General features: G+C 34.0%; 1 protein-coding gene across 6 annotated transcripts in view; it reads right to left on the bottom strand.

Moving 5' to 3' along the window:
* Positions 1-12,396, bottom strand: part of FUT8 (fucosyltransferase 8) — a 112,312-nt gene that overhangs the window by 62,817 nt on the left and 37,099 nt on the right. For 4 of the 6 annotated variants that reach the window (XM_017812893.1, XM_017812877.1, XM_017812921.1 and 1 more), the window contains exon 3: positions 2,517-2,611. The gene's annotated coding sequence lies outside the window, so the exon portion shown is untranslated. Of the gene's footprint in view, positions 1-2,516; positions 2,612-5,519; positions 5,539-8,759; positions 8,766-12,396 lie in introns of those variants that run through there. The other 2 variants (XM_017812902.1, XM_017812912.1) reach the window with 2 other exon arrangements.

Here is a 12,396-nt window from a genome sequence, read left to right as displayed (position 1 = left end):
CCTCATTGAAACAGTAGGTAAACCCAGAATAACACAGAGAAAAAAAATCTTTGACAACAGATCTGTGTTGCATTTATCTAATTTTCCATTTCTATCTACCTTTACTTTGTTAATTCTCATTTCTTCAAAATTTGTCTTCATGCTTTGCAGACTACTGTGATCAAGTCAGGACTGGTAATTATTTCTAATTCTAGCATTCATATACATCAATCCCAAGAGACTTTATCCTACTTAGTTCCAAACATTTTTAGACTATTGACTGGAAACAAGTTGGAAAGTATTTCATTCATCTGTAACTTTTTAATTACCTTTATTAACATACAAATTGTATCTATTATTTTCTTCAACTGGAGAACAGAAACCCATTCACAGAGCATGTATTAATGTTCTGTGTTCTAAAAATACCCAAAATGAAGTTCCTTTAGTTTCCTATTCAAACTCACTGTTGCAGGTATATTTTTTCTACCCATAAAAACTATCCATTTCCCCCTTTTTTCTGGAACAAGCACATAAAATTTGTAGTATTACATATGTATAACTGGTGTATAAAATGACTTCTTTTTTATTTCTTAACTTTTATTCACATGTACAGGACATAAGTAAATATAATCATGAAACTTGCTTAGTATTTACTCCTACATCCACAACTTCCTCTTTACTACTGTTTCTTTCTGTAAAGCCTAATTTGATATCTATATGGATTGCTCTGAGCAATTTGAGTGATTTTCTCTTCATATGCTCCCTTATAATTTTACATAAATAAATATGGCCTGCTCATCTGACACAATTTGCAGATTATTATCAAATTAACATTTTGTTAATGGAATTCACCACCCTTTTCAATTTCATTGCAAGTGGAGATTTATTCAATACTGAAGTCTTCAAAGACTACAATTTTGGATCTTCATCACAGAAAACTCCCTGGCAGGAAGAGATGGTACTGAGGGACTTCCTTAACTATGTGAAAGCTACAGGCCCACTAATTTAATTCGGTTAGAAAATAAATCATAACCAACAAGAACAACCTTTGAAGAAAGACGCAGTGTGATTTATCCTTCTTGAAATTTGGCTGGAGAGGTTCTGTCACTGAGTGTGGAAGCTTGATGACTTTTCCGACTTACAGAGATTATGAAGGAAGTAAATTACTGCAAGTTGAGCAATTAAAAAGCTAGAGTATAAAAGCAAGATTAACAGCCTGAGAAGAGTCATCTTAAGATTCATTTAGAAGCATTAGCAGAATACATATTATAATACAGAAAAAACATTCAAAGTAGAAGAATGTAGGGGAAGATTCTGGTATTACTTTGGATTAATTGCCAAATTTCTTCTTCTTTTAGGAAGCCAGTATTTACTGATGCAACCAAAATAAAGTCAACAGGATGAACACATGTAGAATATAAACAGAGATCTTATTAACAGTTTCAGAGTTGCTGTATTTGTAACCCAAGTAGCAGCAACAAATTCCCTAAAATGACTGACGACTAGTGAAGACATGACAGAAATCACCAAACCAAGGTTGCTACTGCTTTTTTCAAGTTTTTAAGAAGGTGTGTAGCAGACAAACTGAAGAGAGAATAGTAAATGTAATTTCCCTTACAAGTCTAAGTTCAATCAGAACCATGTAGGAAAGTAATTAAGGAACGTACGCACTTATTTTCTGTAGGTCTCCTCCTCTATCAGTGATCCCTAACTACCACAAATAGCTGAGTTTTTATCCAGAATAATAATCTTGGTACCATTAATGAACAAGGTCTTAACTCTTTCATCTCAAAAGAATTTCTAATATTATTTTGTATTTTATTATATTCCTTTACATTATCTTGTTATGTTCAAATTGGTAAATATTACCCAGGTCTTCTCTTCATCCAACTGCATCTAGTTACATTTATTTTTCCCTTTGGTACTGAATCTCCTCGTGCTTCTCTCATTTACACTCAACAGACACCAATAAATATATACTCCTGGCTTTATATCATATCTTTATAACCTTAGTTCTTTGCACACTTCTGTAGGCTCCCTACAAGGTTCTAGCTGACAATGCCACAAACAAAATCATTTTGGGATATTTAAGGTTCTTCACTAAATTACTCATTATCTGGCTTCTTTAAGAATTTAATAACATTGACAAGGACATATTCTTAAATATTTCTACTGTCCTGCACTGACCACAAGTACTAAATTCTTCATATTTAGTACATCACATGGTCTTACTGGTGCAAGTCCAGTAAACAGAGTTAGTGAAGTCTCCATCCCTGGAGGTTGGGCAAAGACCTGAGCAACCCACTCAAATTGATCCTACTTGATCAGTGGCGTTGGACCAGAAGATCTCCAGAGATACTTTCCAAAGTCAGCTATAAAGTGATTCCATGAAATAAAGGCACTTCTATAGATTTTGATGTGAAAAAAAATATTCTAAAATGCACAGCATGCAAATGGTACAACATACTTTATCTTTCACATAAATAGCAGTAATTTTTTTAAAATCATAACCTTGTAACATATGAAGAACAGCTTACCCTCTCCACAACAGCAGGAAATAAACACAACTGCATCATGGAGGTTGGAGGTTAACATGCAATTCCACTATTCCAGCAGTCAGTGAAATTAGTAACTGAAGGAAAAAAAGAAAGTCCTTTTAATTTCACATTCAAACAAAAGTATTTCACATTCTAAAAAAAATCTTCCTTTTGATTTACTCTTATGATACTCTCTTGTATCATAACAGCGAGAAAGAATCTAATGTTTAATTTTAAAGTATCATATTTTCTGCTTGTTATTTAACTAATCATGGATTATCCACAAAGATAAATCATTCAATCAGAATATTTTTAACTACCATCTTGCATTGTATCTAGCTTAGATACAATGTGATCTAGCAATCAAAGAATTAAATCAAAGAATATTTTAGGGTCTGTACTGAATTAATGAGTGACTTGTACAAGTCAGTCTCACCAGGCCCCAATTTCCCTTGTTAATATTTGCCAACTTCAAACCTGTGTTTGAAGTTGATTCATTAATATTTACAGATGCTATCAAATTTGCAGCTGAAAGATGTTATACATTTTGAACGCAAGACATAAATCTGCATAATCAATTAAAGCAATTCAGTCATTTAGCAGTTTTGTCAAATAATTGTTTCCCCATCTCCAAGCATTACTCCCTGTTCAAAATACCAATCTAACTTTCACATTGAAAAAAAAATAAAAAACAAAAATTCAGGACAGAATGTTTATTTTTAACCTTAATTTTTATAAAATGAATACAAGTGTATTCATGTATATTCTTTCATATATGTTATCATTTATAAAAAATATAAATATGTTAAGGAAACCTTGTAAAGAAAATTAATTTTCTTGCAATCAAAATATTAAAAGTCACTAGAATAATCATCTAATGTAACTGGAGAAAGTACAAATCTGGAGACTTGGAGAAAACAAAATACAGATAAATTGAAGAGTTCTTTAAAAGTATCCCATAGGAGAAGAATACAACTCCCAAAGTTTCAAGAAAGTTCCTGCTATATTGCAAAAAAACATAAGCTCTCTTCATAACTTCTTAACCCAAACCCACAAATTCTCTCTCAAAACAAAATTCTTCTTTACTCATTTTAGCATTTATTAGAGACAACAAACATATTGCTCCAAGGCCTGCCTTTTGTGAAGTGTAGTAAGACCTTCAGAATTATAGAATGTTAAGTGGTTGGAATGGACCTTACAGATCATCTAGTCCCAACTCTCCTGCCAAGTGCAGGAACACCTCCCACTGCACCAGGTTGCTCAAGGCCTTATCCAACCTGTCTTTGAACACTGCCAGTGTTGGGGCATCCAAAACCCCCCTGAGCAATCTGTTCCAGTGTCTAACTTCACTCACAGCAAAAAATTTCTTCCTATCACCTAACCTAAATTTCCCCTCTTTCAATTTGTATCCATTACTCCTTTCCCTATCACTACAGTTCCTGGTGAAGAGTCCCTCTCTGGCTTCCCAGTAGGCCCCCTTCAGGTACTGGAAGACTGCGACACGGTTTCCACGCAACCTTCTCTTCTCCAGGATGGACAGTCCCAACTTTCTCAGCCTGTCCTCATAAGGGAGGTGCTCCAGTCCTCTTATCAACTTTGTGGTCCTCCTCTGGACTTGCTCCAACAGTTCATGTCCTTCTTATGTTGGGGACACCACAACTGTACACAGTACTCCAAGTGGAGCATCACAAGGGCAGAGTAGAGGGGGAGAATCACTTCCCTCAACCTGCTGGCCACTCTTCTTTGATGTGTCCCAGGGTTCAGTTGGCTGTCTGGGCTGTGCGTACACACTGCCACCTCATGTTGAGTTTTTCATCAAATGTGCCCTCCATTCTTTCTGAGAGACAGCATTAGGGGGGCAGAAGGCATTCTGCTTGCTTGTTCCCAATCAATTTAATGCTTCTCTAAGATGATCACATCAGGTACAGCCTCCTAGAGAAAGAGAGACAACTCGCACTCCTTGGAGATACCATGACTATGCTGAGATCCAGAATTCAAGAAACTGTGCAGTATGACAGTCAAGAAAATTCCACTACAGGAGCTTGCAACCCAATAAAGAAATTGCAGCAAGGAGCAGGGAACAGGCTGTTTGACCTTTGACATGATAGGAAAATCTTCCAGCAGATCAGAGGGCACTGCACAGTTCACAGCTGAAAGTCACTGAATTAACTGCAACCAAGTAGAAGCAACAGCAGACTCACAATGACAGTGTAGGCAGGGAAAAATTTGGTAAAATAAAAAAATTTCCTTTTCTTCTTTCTTCCTTATTCACTGAGTTTGCAATACTTAAAATGTTAATTATCCTAACTGTTATTCTAATAAAACTTGGCATTTTTTCAAATAAAAAACATTTTGTTTCCTTTGAGGAGATAATTATAAGGAGAAAGCCTAAGCTGAATCACATCAAAATTATTGCCAACTCAGGGTCCCGTGCCCCTGTAGTTACTACATTTATTTCTACTGAAAAAAAACAAAATCAACAACAACAAAACAAACAAACAAAATCAACAAAACCACAATGGACTTAAGTATTATTACTAATCCTACTTCAACTATATAGCTCCTGCTCAGAGGTAAAAAACAATCAAACCCACCAATTTAGGTAATTTTAGTATCACAGACCAAACATTCTCAAAATTATGCTATATGAACACCTAGAGGTTCAATTATCACAACAGTAGCGGTTCAGAGAAGTCTATACCCACAGCAATTGGGGGTTTTTAAGCTAAAGATATACACGGAACACTGACCTCAAAAGATTTTAACAGGAGTTAAGAACTAATTGGAAGTAATAACTTTTCTAAACTAGATAAAATAATTACATCGACAATTACAACAAATACAGTTTGAAAATACTCAGCACTCCTTTGTTTTAGATACAGTAATAAATACAAATGTTCACGATTTTTGTAACATATTACATTTGAAAGCTTGAAAAAAGATACAGTAATTTCTAAGTTTTTTTACAATTGATGCAATTTTGAACAAAAGAGAGAATTGTACCTTGAAAGAAAAAGAACAGCTTATCTGTCAAATACATGCAAGATTGTCTGTCAAACAGATAAAAAGTAATTGGTGATTTTTCTTTCAGAAAGATAAAAGAGTCAATTGCAAAAACAATACACTCTTCCAAGGAAATTATACATATATATATATATGGACTCATTTTAATAAGCACTGGATAAAGCAGTCTTCAGTTTTAACTACAAAGGTAATACATTAACCAGAAACACAGCAAAGTGAGAAGTTATCTTTTGTCTTATCCAAACGAACAAAATGTCTTTGTAAGATAAAAATTGTCTTGGAAAATGAATAGGACAATTACATTATAGTAAAAGTTTTTTTTCCTGTTTACTTACTGTATTGACTTCATACAACTCTAATCTAATACAGCCACAGTCAATGATGAATAATAAAAATTCAAACATCAAGCATGATCTTCCTCCAGAGTAATAAGTTAATAAACTACTGATAGGCCTTGCAGAAACCTCATTCCAAAAGAAAATACAGAGTGAGAATCTTTGGAAGCAATGAAATAAAAGAACAGGCTATGGAAGTTACAAGGACATCATTTGTGTTAAAAAAGAAAGAATTTGTGACATCAAATTGCTTCTTACACTTGCAAACAAAGGCATAACAAAATCTGGGGATTAGAAATTCAACCTGGATAAATTCTGCTCATGAGAAAGGGAAAAGTAGTTCCTAAACACACAAGTGTAAAACAGATAAAGGCATCAGCCACTGAAACAGATGCTTTCACTAAGTAACAGATTCTTAGTTACTCATCCCTTTTAATTGAAGAACCAAAAATGCTTTCAAAAGCCTATAGTAGTTCAATCAAGAGGCTGAAAAGAATTGGGTTTTCTGCCCTGCATTAGTCATATGAGAGCTGATGAAAAGGTGCATCCCTTTTTTAGCAGAACTTAGAGCTTAATATGTTCAATAGAGCACCAAACTTAATACTCCTGATTCTGTGAAATACTTCTGGAGATCAGTAAACCTCTACCATAAAGAAGGACAATCTTTTTAGCCTATCCAGCTGCATGTCAAAATGTTGACAATAACCACATAGTACACAGCACATATCCTGGAAAGATAAAGTGTTCAGAAGCTTCCCTGAACAAGACTTGATGGAACATCCTGCTGAATGTCACTGCTGCTTCAGTAGCTGGGGATGTCTATTAACCAAGAGCTCCTGTGTCAGCATGTCCCCACTACTTGTCACATGATGTGATTCTAAAATGTGAGCTGCATTTACACTGCATGTAAGCTACAGATGTGCCAACACTTCTCTAGAAAAACAAACCCCAAGGCCTCTTAGCATGATCCTGTCAAAATGTAAGCAAACACACTTAGTCATTAATCTTTCAGACTACTTTTCTGCCACAACAGCCAGACTTTTGATTTTTTCCCCAAAAGCCACAAAAAGCCCAATTAAAAAAAAAAAAAGCTATTGCTTTCCAAATTCCTCTTGAATTAAGCTGAACTTACCATTAGAAGCTAAAAGAAGAACATTGTTGCTTTTCTACCATTTAGAATATAGAGCAGTAAGGTAAGGTCTTTCATCCTGCATGTGACGTGGTTCCATAATTAAGAAATTCACAAAGTAACGAGATGCTCCTTTACACCCAAGATGTTATTTTGTTCCACAATTTTGCATTAGAACCCAAATTTATCAATATCAGACATACAATGTTTGCTTTCCATTTCAGTGCTCTTCTGAGACCAAAGTACAGCTGCCTCTTCTGCTTGGGGAAAATGCAGCTTATCGTCAGCAGAATAATCTAGATGCCTTGGGAAAGGAACAGAGTGGGACAAAAAGCAATGGAAAACCTTAAGCTAATATTTGATATTTCCATTCTCATTGGCATTGAAGTTCTCCACTAAATCTTTTCCACTAGCTTCCCCATGTCATTCCTTAATGGCTGCAAACATCAGAAGCAAGATCAGAGGTAATATCTTTCTTCTTTTGGCTGGCATCAAAGCAACATGCAAAAATTTAATAACCAAGAAACTTAACATCAGTCTGTTCACAACTCAGCTGGATGTTTATAAATCAAGATGAAAAACAGGCAGATGAGAGAGCTGCTGAGTTTGTAATAGTTATGCAAAAATGTATGACACTTGGCAGCCATAAGAAAACTGAAGTGCTATTTGCAACTAGGAGGTTTTGCAAAATCAAAGCATAGTCAAGACTATATGGTATTCAGATGCTGAAAAAAAGAGTCACAGAACTGAGCTAAAAGCCTTTCTTCTTACACATGGCAGGCTTGGAGACTGGGTGATTTGACAACCCAGTAACAAAAATGTCAGAATACAGTTTTGAGTGGGCCACATCAGGGAAAGAATGTCAAATGTGATCATTATCTAAATAATCAGACTTGCTTTGTATCACCATTTTCTAGTTTAAATTGACTGTGGTTTATGCAGTGCTTCTTTAGAACAAGACAAATTTTACCAAGGATTATAAATACTAATATTGCCATATGATGAAGTATTTGCCTTAACTTTAATTCCACTGTGCCACAATATATGGATCTTAACCTGTAAAAATTCCCCTTGGGAATCCAGTTTTCTTCTTCATAGATAGAAAAGTTTTACTTTGGGACACGGAACTTTACATGCTACAAAGCACAAAAAAACCCAAACACATCTAATAAGCTAATTCAAGTATGGGAAGCAGTTTATTTGCATTAGCATATAGGTTCATGCTGTCTAATTTACACTGGTTTACAGCTGTCATAGAGCTCCATGCCAGCAAAACTTGATTGCTTTCTGCATGTGATTCTCACTGTGACCATGGCCCACGAGTACCACTGATCTAAGATCTATTCATTTATTTAAAAGTGAAGGAACTGAAAAACTCAAAGTATTTTGTACAATAATAAGGCTATGAATAAAACAGGACTGTGTAAGTTGCAAGTCAAAACCTCACATAATGCTGTCAAAGCCTTTTCCTCTCAAAATTGGTGTGACATATCATTAAGGGGAAATGACAGATGAGTTTAAAACTTACTGAGTTTAAAACATCTTTGAAGGTACTAGGTTCTTATTTAACTCCTTTTATGTCAAATATTAAGTTTACACTATTTCATTTGGAAGTAGGTAGCAAGAGTTGAATTCTGCAGATGCACAACATCTGAATTCTCTGCTGGAGAATTTAGGGACAACCTTTGTAAAACTAAGTCTTACCATATCAACGCTAATATAGATTAAATATTTAGTAGAGCAAATACATTTTACTTAAGACTCTCACACTCTTCTTTTTCTGAAGAGCAGCAGCAAACCACAGAAAGACAGAAGTCGCAATGTGTGCCCAATCATGTGAAACCACAGAAAGATGAGGGGCTATCACACAACACAGACATTTCTACAGAAGAAATGTTATAAAAGATATTTGGATGGTAAACTAAAACATGAAGCATAACTTTTTACCTATAGTTTATAAAATGATCAGTATCAAAGCTTAGAGGAAACAAAGTTGTTACAGGACACATTTTGTCTGTAACTGCTCTAATCAGAGAGCTAGCCACTTCTCATAACAAATTGACTAAAAAATCCCAATAATAATTTTAGTAAAAACAGTGATTACTATGCTCTTCAATGAAATAATAAGGCATTCCTAGCACAAACATAGTTAAAGGCTCCAAAAAGCAGCCTATTCAGAAAACAAGATCAAAGAAATTTTGTAATTGTCTGTGATTTTTATATCCTAATGCAATCTGAGCATACCAACACTTGGTGTTCATGTTTTAATTTACAAATATACACCATTTCATGTGCACATGTACTATTTAAAGCACAAGCAGACTGCACTTTTCAAAACAGTGTAATAAACTAAAGGGCTCACAGGGTGTCACGTGCTGCTGCTAGTATAATTCAGTCCTTCTGTATTCAAAGGACTTACTGATCCTGCTTTGCACCCCTAACTTAGATCCTGATCCTGCAACTGGCATTCCCACTAGCACCCATACATATCCAAAGTGTCAGCTGCAACCAGTACAGGAGAATTCTCAGAAACAAAACAGAACCCCATACTACCTATGGGATTTCACATATTTTAATTTTTAAAAAACTGGTCTGAATTATTTTTAATCTTTTCAAAATTATATTCAGTCATCAATTTGGAGAACTATCCATGTTTCCTATTTTTTTTATTTACATGCATTTGTGTAAGTGATGTCAAATAAAAAACTATTTACTAAATACAATTATTCAAGGGAAAAAAACCACAGAGTACCAACACTGCATTCTCAGTGCAGTAGTGCCTGACCTATTTTCTAATCACATTATATAGAGTAGAAGATTGAGACTGCCAAAACACCAGAGGCTTCATTTAAAATATAAATAATCATAAGGAATTACATTTCAAGTCTGTCAGAGATTAAAAAAAAGCACATTAATGTACTAAAACTTGTTTTCAAAGGTCAGGGAACACTACCTGTCTTAAATTATAAAAATTCTTAATGTCTGCTATTCAAATATCCCAGAAGTGTAGTGCATGGAAAAACATAATCTGAAAATTAGACAAATAACACTGATAAAGTGGTAACTGATTTTCTCCCCATGCTCTGTCCATCACCACACAATACTACCAACATAACAAGCATTCTGGAATTCTTTCTTTAGAAAAAATTTCTTATGCTCAATTGAACTTTTCAGATATACCAGTTCTTCAACAGCTTTTGCCTGCTGCATATACATATGCTTTTATAAAGACTGAATCAAACAGCCACCAAAACTCTGACTGCATTTTACAATCTGTACACAATTGTAAATTGTAAATCTGTGAAATACAACTTGTATTTTGTAATCTTCTTTTTCTCAACCTGCACAACTTGCAAACATTGACTTGTAAAGACATCAAAATATCTAATCATATCACTACAGTAACTCAGATGCAATTCTAACTCTCTTCTGCTCATAGTTAATCCAAACTTGATATAAATCTAAATAATCTTGGACCACATACAAATGCTGTTTTCAGATTTTTCATAAGGCACCAACTTGAAATGAAATGTAATACTAATATGAACACATTTGTAGACTGGATCCAGCAATAATAATAATAATAATATCACCTGATTGAAAATCCTATGATAATTGGTTCCTCTGAAAAATAGTTTTATGGTCTGTTAAGCCACCTTTTCAGGTGTTGATTAATTCCACATAAATGACTTCAAGACTGTCAGTAGGTGCCACTACATTTATTTGGAGTAAAGTCTTAGCCTTCTTTACGCACTTAAACAGCTTGTATGACAGAAGGAATGTTCACACTGAATTTCTTTCAGAAAATGTGTAAAAATTTTGCGATAACATTTCTTCTTTATAAATTCAGAATAAAATACAGAAGTGTTAAATTCCTTCATTAAATTATAACACAGAGGTTAAATGAGAATGCTGTACTTTTTTACTTTTATCTAGAGCACCACTACTAATTACTTCTGTAATTGCTATCTTACCTGTCACTACCACAGTGTTTATTCAATACAAGTGAATGTTAAGGCTTTTGCTATGGTCAGTGTAATGCTTTAGCAGTTTAAAATATTTACAGGTCTGGTCGCAAGATATTCTACTTCACATTGTGGTCATCAGTCTTCAGAAGCATAGTGATCAGTTTTCACACATTAGGAGGTCAAAACTCACATAAGCTTTCTTAAATAAAAGAAATTAAAAAAAAAAAAAAGAAGAAGCTACCAGAATACAACAGGCAGATGAATTTTGCTATCTATTTACTAAATACATTTCAAATCGATATTAAAGATAGATAGCAATATAAGGGAAAGACAGTAAAGAGAAATGTAAACATGCAATATCACAACATCCCACTACTGTAGTAAACCCGGGTGTTTTTATTAGGTAATGATTTTCAGAAACTTATTTTCAAATACCAGATATTTAGCAAAATATTTTTGTTTTCTTTCAGAGAAAAATGGAGGGATGGGCATGTAATTTATGATTACAGACTGTTACTTCTTATTTCATAGAAATATATATAACACTAAAAAAAGGTTCCTTAATTACATATAACAAGAACCAGTACTTCCTACTTTTATACAGTATCAGTCTAAGTACTTATTAATATATTGCATAAGATTCCTCTAGGAATAACTCTCTATGAAATAATTGATGGAAGGGAAATTACATACACTGAGTTTATCTCACTGTGATTTACACAATTGGTTCCAGAGAAAAATAAATTATTTCAGATCCAAACTTGAGACTGGGAATCTTTATGCATTTCAGTCACACACAAGTAGTTAAACTTCTTAAAAACATGCATGCAGTGGAACACATATTTTATGTATATCAATATACCCTTGCATTTTATAGCAATCACGATAGATGGAAGTCTAAGATAGCATTGGGTGATCAAAAATTCAACACTGGTGTTTTTTTTAAAATAATTGATCTATTAACGTTTTCCAAACTGCAAAAGAGATTCCTGATGCTAGCAAAAATAATGGTGTATTGACAGCCATATCTACAAGAAAACAGAATGTTTTCATTTGTCTCACATTACGGAATAATAATAAGTTTTTAAAGAAACTTGGTTATGCATAAGTATAAAAACATTTATGTGTTGTCAAAAGCCAGGCAAGTTTTAAAAATATTATTAGAATATTTGTATTGCAACACACAAAAAGAAATTATCTGCGATAAACAGCAACAACTGTCAGACAATACTGTTCTTTCCTATTCTTTTTCTTTAGCAATGCATATTAAGATCATAACCAAGAAAATGGCAACACTCAAGGCCACTGTTTTGAATGATAACTTTAACACAGTGAGTTTATTAAACACCATCTACAAACTCACACAAAATCTTAGTTTTCCTTGAACTAGAAATGAACCTAAAGCTGTACTTTGACACTTGTTA

The sequence above is a fragment of the Lepidothrix coronata genome, unplaced genomic scaffold (genome assembly GCF_001604755.1).
Source record: "Lepidothrix coronata isolate B3197 unplaced genomic scaffold, Lepidothrix_coronata-1.0 Scaffold1, whole genome shotgun sequence".
NCBI lineage: Eukaryota > Metazoa > Chordata > Aves > Passeriformes > Pipridae > Lepidothrix > Lepidothrix coronata.
This window is presented reverse-complemented; position numbering and strand designations above follow the sequence as displayed.